The sequence below is a fragment of the Neofelis nebulosa genome, chromosome 6, assembly GCF_028018385.1.
Source record: "Neofelis nebulosa isolate mNeoNeb1 chromosome 6, mNeoNeb1.pri, whole genome shotgun sequence".
Lineage (NCBI taxonomy): Eukaryota > Metazoa > Chordata > Mammalia > Carnivora > Felidae > Neofelis > Neofelis nebulosa.
In genome coordinates this window covers 27963002-27970497 of record NC_080787.1, presented here as the reverse complement: position 1 = coordinate 27970497, position 7496 = coordinate 27963002, and positions in this window count along the sequence as shown.

Here is a 7496-nt window from a genome sequence, read left to right as displayed (position 1 = left end):
CTGCGCGGGGGGCTGGGGGAACGATGCGCGGGGGCGGGCCCGGGGCGGGGAAGAGGTGGGGACCCGATAGGTCAAAGCGGGCGAGACGGCGTGTGAGGCGGGGCCAACGCGCGGGGAGGCGGGGCGCGGCTGGAAGTGAGTGGGGGAGGTACAGCGCCCGAAGGTTTTGCGGAGGCTTGGGGAGATGCGGGGAGGCGGGCGGAGGCGGAGGAGGAAGAGCAAAGTTGGGGCGCGGGGGCGACGACTGGCGGGAAGCCGACAAACGGAGTGGGAAACTGAGGCTGTCCGAGCTCCAGGAGGTGCGTTAGGAGGTGCGAAGGTGTGTATTGGGTACACTGGAACTCTGCCAAAGTTTGGGCTACCTGCTAGAGGGCCCGAGGAGGGGTGGTCGCTTCCCTCTCCTACCGCCCAGCTACCTAGGATGGGCCGTGCGTTAAGGAAGGAAAATAATGAGGGTGTGTTTAAAAAAAAACAAAACAGAACACGCCTTATTTAATGCAAAAGATGAAAGGTTTACAGACCTGGTAGAGCACCTGGGCATCAGAAATTGCTGACTATTTTAAACCCATCTTTTCACATCAGTAACTCTGGATAGTTGTCAGTTTTGCCAAAGTGTTTAACAAAGTCTTTTCTTTGGGAAAGAATTTTTTTAAAATGTTTATTTATTTTGAGAGAGAGCACCCAAGCAAGGAGGGGGGGAGAGAGAGAGAGAGAGAAAGAAAGAAAAGAAAGAAAGAAAGAAAGAGAGAGAGAGAGAAAGAGAGAGAGAGAGAGAGAGAGAGAGAGAGAGAGAGAAAGAGAGAAAGAGAGAAGGAAAGAAGGAAAGAAAGAAAGAAAGAAAGAAAGAAAGAAAAAAAAAAAAAAAGAATGAATCCCAAGTAGGCTCTACACTGTCAGCAGAGAGCACTATTCAGGGCTTGAACCCACTAATCATGAGATCATGACCTGAGCCGAAATCAAGAGGCGATTAACTGACTGTGCCACCCAGGTGCGGCTTTGGGAAAGAATTCTTAAGAATTGAAAGGGCCTTTGGCAGTCAGCTCCTCCAGTCACAGGAGGACAACAAAACTCACTGTTTTAAATGGGGTTAAAAAGAAAACCACAGGTCCAGAATGGAGTCACTTATGTTAAGGGCTCAGAGTCAGCAAACTAAGACTTAATAAATTAACCTGATTGCAGTTTCCTACACTGCCCCTCCTACTTTATAACTGTCAATAGGGAATTTCCTGATCAACAGCAGGAAATTTACTGATGACTTCTGTTTCTATCAGGAGGTTGACCTTGCCTAAAATGATGCATTGTTTGCTAATAATTGCCTTCTTTCTGCTCCCTCTCTGCCTTTTCTACAGTTCAACAGCATGCCTGATTCATGAATCATTTCATAAAGCCAGTTAGCTCTTCAAATTTACTGTTTAAATTTTTGTTTAAAAAATTTTTGTTATAGTGCTCAAGGTGTAACATCCAAGTAGGCCTGGATTACCTATATATAGTGAGCCAGGGTAGTTGTAATTCTTTCTGTAATCACACAAGAAAAATGGTCTTTCCCCATTTTGCTGTTGTGGAAATTGAGGTCAAGAAAGAGTAATTAGGTGGCTTGCCCAAAGACCTGTGACTTGGAAGTGATTAGAATGTTTCAACTCAAAGCCCAGAGTTGAAGTCCCAAGTAATTTTATTATTCCACGCTGATGGTCCTTTAGTATTTGTGCCTCATCAGGCAGATATGGGTAGTAGTTCAGCTGGGAGCAAGACTGAAGGCCAGGTAGAACAATTTGGACTTCTCCTAAAACTTCAGACAGTACAAAGTTATGGTTGGTAGGCTGAGCTGTTTCTCAAAGGCATTGGTCCTGTCATGGACTGAGTTAAGTGACCCTCTTAGGCAGTGGAAATACACTAGTCGGAAATTGCAAAAATACTGGGAGATTCTCTGGACTCCAGAAGATGAAACACTTCTCTGAAATATTAGTATTTTGAAAAAGTTCTTTAGTGGTGAACATATTTGGATTATGCCTCCTGTATTTCAACAGAAAAGTGGGATGTGGGAAAGTATCTTTGCCAAAGTATAATTTTAAAAATATAGAGGGAACATTGGTGAGAGGTTTACTTAACTCATTAATTAGGGAACTAACAGGATGGTAAGAAAGAATTTGAAAGGCTGGTTTATATCATTACTATAAAAAAGAATGCTAGAGTAGACTGCCAGGTTATATACAAAATTGGTTAATGTCTTACAGAGCAATAAAACCATAAACTCTGGAGTGTATTTTTTTTTTTTACCGTTATTCAAATAGTTTGCATCTCCACTGGTTGTATTTACTAAAGACCACTATATGCCAGTGAATGAGTGAGGGGAGATGATTGAGAAGATAGACATTCCTGACATCTTGGGTCCACCTTTGGTCTATCAAATTGTTACCAGAAGTTCAGGCCATGCCATTTAAACATGGTTATGATGGCCTCATGGGTAAAAAGACCAGTTCTCAGCTAAAGGGAACCACTGTGAGTTGGTTAGAAGCTCCACGCTAAGCTGTTTGGATTTTGTGTTGAGAGCTTTGGAGAGCCACTGAAGATATCACTGGTATGTCTGGTTATCAGTTCTTAGTGCAATAATACACTCCCTCTGTATCCTCAGGGTGTAATGAGTCTAGATAAGAGTAAGCAATGCAGAAGCCCAGTCAAGACCTCACAAAGTTCTAATCTCTAGTATATGTTCAGGTTCCCCTGGTGCTTCTGAAGGCATTGGAAGGGGAATGTCCTATCTGATTGGATCCCATTTTAGAGTATTGATTGCGGGGGGGGGCGGGGGGAAGGGTCTGCCTGGAAGGGAATTTGATGCTGTTCTGTGTACGGAGAATCCCAGACTCCCCTGGAGGTCACAGGTGCCCACTGTGCTGTAATGACGCTTAGGAGCCAGGATGCCCACTTCACACTGTTGTGCTCAGTGGTAGGAAATTTTTATCTTAAAAATATTTACTTTTTTAGAATTGCAGAGTAACATCTACCAATTGTGTGTCTTCTGTCAGTCATAATGATTATTTTTATTTCTGATTTTCAAGCCATCAGATACTGTTATGACATACAAGAAGTCTGTCCCATTCAGTCATGATGAGCTATTTGGGAACTATTGTCCAATTAACAGTGCATGCTAGGAGCCTGGAAGCATCTTGGAATCTCTCTGTCTCACTGAGACCTCACTTTTATCAGTTGCTACATCCTAGTGACTCTGACTTCTAAATATTTCTTCACTTCTTTCCTTTTCCCCTCTACCACCGTCTTAACATAGACCCTCATGGTGTGTGATTACTGGTTTTTGGATTATCATTAGTTATGTTACCATAACAGCCACTTACCAGTTTTGCTGACTTCAGCCCCACATCTGCAGCCCATTGTCTATCTGCTTCCTAACTGGTTTCCCTAAATTGTAAACCTGACGCTACACTCATAATTCTCCCCAATCTCTCCTCATAATTGAAAATCTTCTGGTGGGTCCCCATTGTCTTCTGAAAAAATTCAAACTTCTTAGTCTAACCTAAAGGCCCTCAAGATTTGGCCCTTGCCTACCAGTTTAGTGTATCTCTCACCGACCCTATACTTGAATCTTCCATTGCAGATGAACTTGGGATACTCTGTTTCTGAGTCTTCATATCCTCATCTTATCCAGAAAGTCTCCTCTGACCTCCCCCCCCCCAATCAGGTATATTTCTTCCTTCTGAGCTCCTATAATCCCCCCTGTCTTCTCTTTCTCATAGCACCTGTGTCACTGTATATGTCTGGTTAGTGATCTGTCTCCTCACTCACCCACAGGCACACACTGAGAATTCCACGCTTATAGTAAACCCCAGGCCCCACCTCCTAACACACTGCTTGACACAAAATAGTCTGTAAATGTGTATTGAATGATGGGCTATTGAAAATGTCTATCTAGGCCATATTTTTCCATGTTTGATAATAAGCTATGAGTAAATTGCTATGTTTTTATGAAGTTTCAGAAGGAATTAACATCAATGTTTTTGTGCTTTGAACTATTTCTTTTCAGTTAGTGGTAGTTTAAGGAGAGGGAAGTTAGCTGTTGCCAGTTTCCTGTGTTAAAACAAACTAGGGGCACCTGGGTGGTTCAGTCATTTGAGCGTCCGACTCTTGACTCTTGATTTCTGCTCAGGTTATGATCACAGGGTTGCTGGATCAAACCCCACATGGGTGCTCTGAGCTCAGTGTGGAGCCTGCTTAAGATTCTCCCCACCCCTTGCCCCTCTCCCCTGCTCATTCTCTCTCTCTCTCTCTCTAAAATAAAAATAAACAAAACTAGAAAAAGTGGGATTAAGGAAACTATGGTATTTAAATCTATAAATTTCTGGGATGGGGTAATATATTATCTTCAATTAGTCATTAAAGATTATTAGTCCATGTTCTGTACTCAGTATCAAAGCTGTTTCTTGGCTTGAGTTCTATAACATTGCTTGAGACCAGTTAAACCTATGCTGCTATTATGTTTTCTTTACTAAATTAATCTTTTTTTTCTATGTAGGCTTTGTATCATCTTTCTAAACTGTCTTATACGTGATTAAAATATAAATATATTAAAATATATTAAAAATAACATTCTGGAATCCTATATGTTTTTGCATGTTATTTCTATTTCTATTTTCATTTCTATTTCAATTATTATAATTTAGAGAAGAAAGACATTTCAGAAGTAAACATTTGACTCACTGTATCAGCTGTGCCTGAGTTCCTTATACTTGAATGATTCATTCATTCATCCATCCATGGCTATTTTATCCACATTGTGTGTGGGGGGGGGGGTGGGTGGGTGGGTGGGTGTGGGTCTGGGTGTGTGTATTGCACAAACATAAACCCAACCTTTTGTTTGAGGATTACCTTTCAATCCTTTTTCTCTAGCAAAGAAATCTCCCTCAGGTATCCTGCTCTGAGAATGATTGGAACTGATACATATTACTGTGTAAGAAGTGGCTGTTGTTTCCAGAATAACTCCAATTTTTCTTGTTCACACCAAAGCTTATCTTACAACTTGTCCAAATGCATAAAAAAGAACAAGAACAATGGCCACGATAAAAAATGAGCCAAGAGAGTCACAAAAAGAATCATAAGCTATGGATTCAGTACAACATTAAATAATTTACATTGATTCCAGGGCTTAGAAAGAGGTCAGAGAATGACATCCACGGTTGGGGAAGCAGATGACATCCTTGTTGACTAGCAAAGGTGATATGGCCTCTTCTTTCTGTATAAAAAAGAAGTGAATTAAGATTTCTATCCATAAGTCACTGAATGAAGACTTTAAAAAGACACAGTCAATCCTCATTATTCTCAAATTCTGTATTTGAGAATTCACTCACTACAAAATTTATTTGAAACCTCCAAATCAGTACTCCTGGGGCTTTCATAGTTATATGTCTATTTCATAGACATGTGTAGAGAGAGCATCAAAACATTTGAGTTTCAGTACATGCATGTTCCCAGCTGAGGGGTAAACGAGGAGATGATCTGCTGTCTTGTTCCAGCTCTCATACTGCAAACAAGTGTCCTTTTCATGGTCTATTTTGTATCATGTTTTCCACAGCTGTGTGTGGGCATGTGGTTTTTTTTATTGGTGGTGGTGGTGGAAATTTGCTGTTTAAAATGCCTCCAAGTATAGTGATGAAGTGCTGTCTAGTGTACCTAAGTGCAAGAAAGCTGTGATGTGTCTTATAGGGAAAATGTGTCCTAAATAAGCTTCACTTAGACATGAGTTATAGTGCTATTCACATGGGTTAAATCTTTTTTAAAACTTTATTTATTTATTTTGAGAGAGAGAGAGAGAGAGAGAGAGACAGAGCAAGCAGGGGAGGGGCAGAGAGAGAGAGAGAGAGAGAGAGAGAGAGATCCTAAGCAGGCTTCATGCTGTCAGCACGGAGCCCAACTCAAGGCTCTATCCCACGAACCGTGAGATCATGACATGAGTTGAAACCAAGGGACGCTTAATCGACTGAGCTATCCAGGCACTCTGGCATCAGTTCAATCTTAATGAAATTTCAATGTGTATTAAATAAGTTGTCTTTAAACAGAAATACACATAAAACAAGGTTATGTATTGATTCGTTGATGAAAATGTGACCAGAGGCTCACAGGATCCTAACTGTATTTTCCCTTGGAGCTAACAGGGTTCAGTATTCGCTAATTCAGTGTTTGCAGTGACTTTAGAAAATCTCACTTGAACAAATAATGAGAATTAATTGTGCATGCAGCTGTGTTAGCTTGGGCTTCATGAAACAGACCTCCAGAAAGGAGTTTATTTGGAAATCATCCCAGGAAACATTTGTGTGGGAGGAGTGAAGACAGGAAAGCAAAAGCCGCCAATAAAAGGTGAGTTAATCAAGCAAATTAATCAACTCAGAGAACTCTGAGAGCCAGTGAAGAACATGTAATGGGTGATGTGGGTGGCTCAGTTGGTTAAGTGTCTGACCCTTGACTTTATCTCAGGTCATGATCTCACAGTTCATGAATTTGAGCTCTGCACTGGGGCTTGGCACTGAGAATGCAGAGCCTGCTTGAGATTCTTTCTCTCCCTCTCTCTGTCCCTCTTGTGTGCTCTCTCTCTCAGAATAAAAAAATAAACTAAAAAAAAAAAGGACATGAACCATGGAGTTTCATTTAATTATGGTCCAAGAGCGTCCTTTGTGCTAATTCAATGCTGTTAAATTTGTTTTAAAGAAGTTTGTTTTGTGGCCCAGCATATGGTCTATCTTGGTGAATGTTCCACGTGTCTTAGAAAAGGCATTGTTGTCAGGTAGATCTCTCTCTCTTTATTATTATTTTTTTTAACATTTATTCATTTTTGAGAGAGAACATGAGTCGGGGAGGGGAAGAGAGAGGGGATAGAGGATTTGAAGCTACCTTGGTGCTGGCACCAGTGAGTCTGATGAGGGGCTGGAACTCATGAACTTTGAGATTGTGACCTGAACTGAAGTCAGACATTCAACCAACTAAGCCATCCAGGCACCCCATCAGGTAGATATTCTTTAAATGACACTTACTGATTTACTGTCTATTTGTTCTGTAGATTAGAGAAGAATGTTGATGTAACAAAGTATATTTGTGAACTTGTCTCTTTCTCTACTTAGTCTTATCAGTTTCTACTTCATCCTCTGTTGTTACATGCATACAAATTGGTGATTTTATGTTTCCTTGATGAACGGAACTTTTTATCATCATGTATTGTCTCTTTTTATCCCTGATAAATAATTTTCCTTGATCTGAAATCTAATTTATTTGATACTAATATAGACAATACAGCTTTATTTTGATTGGGGTTTATGTGATTTATTTTCATCCTTTTAATGTATGTATATCATCATAGTTAAAGTAGGATTCTTGGGGTGCCTGGGTGGCTCAGTCGGTTGAGCATCTGACTTCAGCTCAGGTCATGATCTCACAGCTCGTGAGTTCAATCCCTGCGTTGGGCTCTGTGCTGACAGCTCGGAGCCTGGAACCTACTTTGG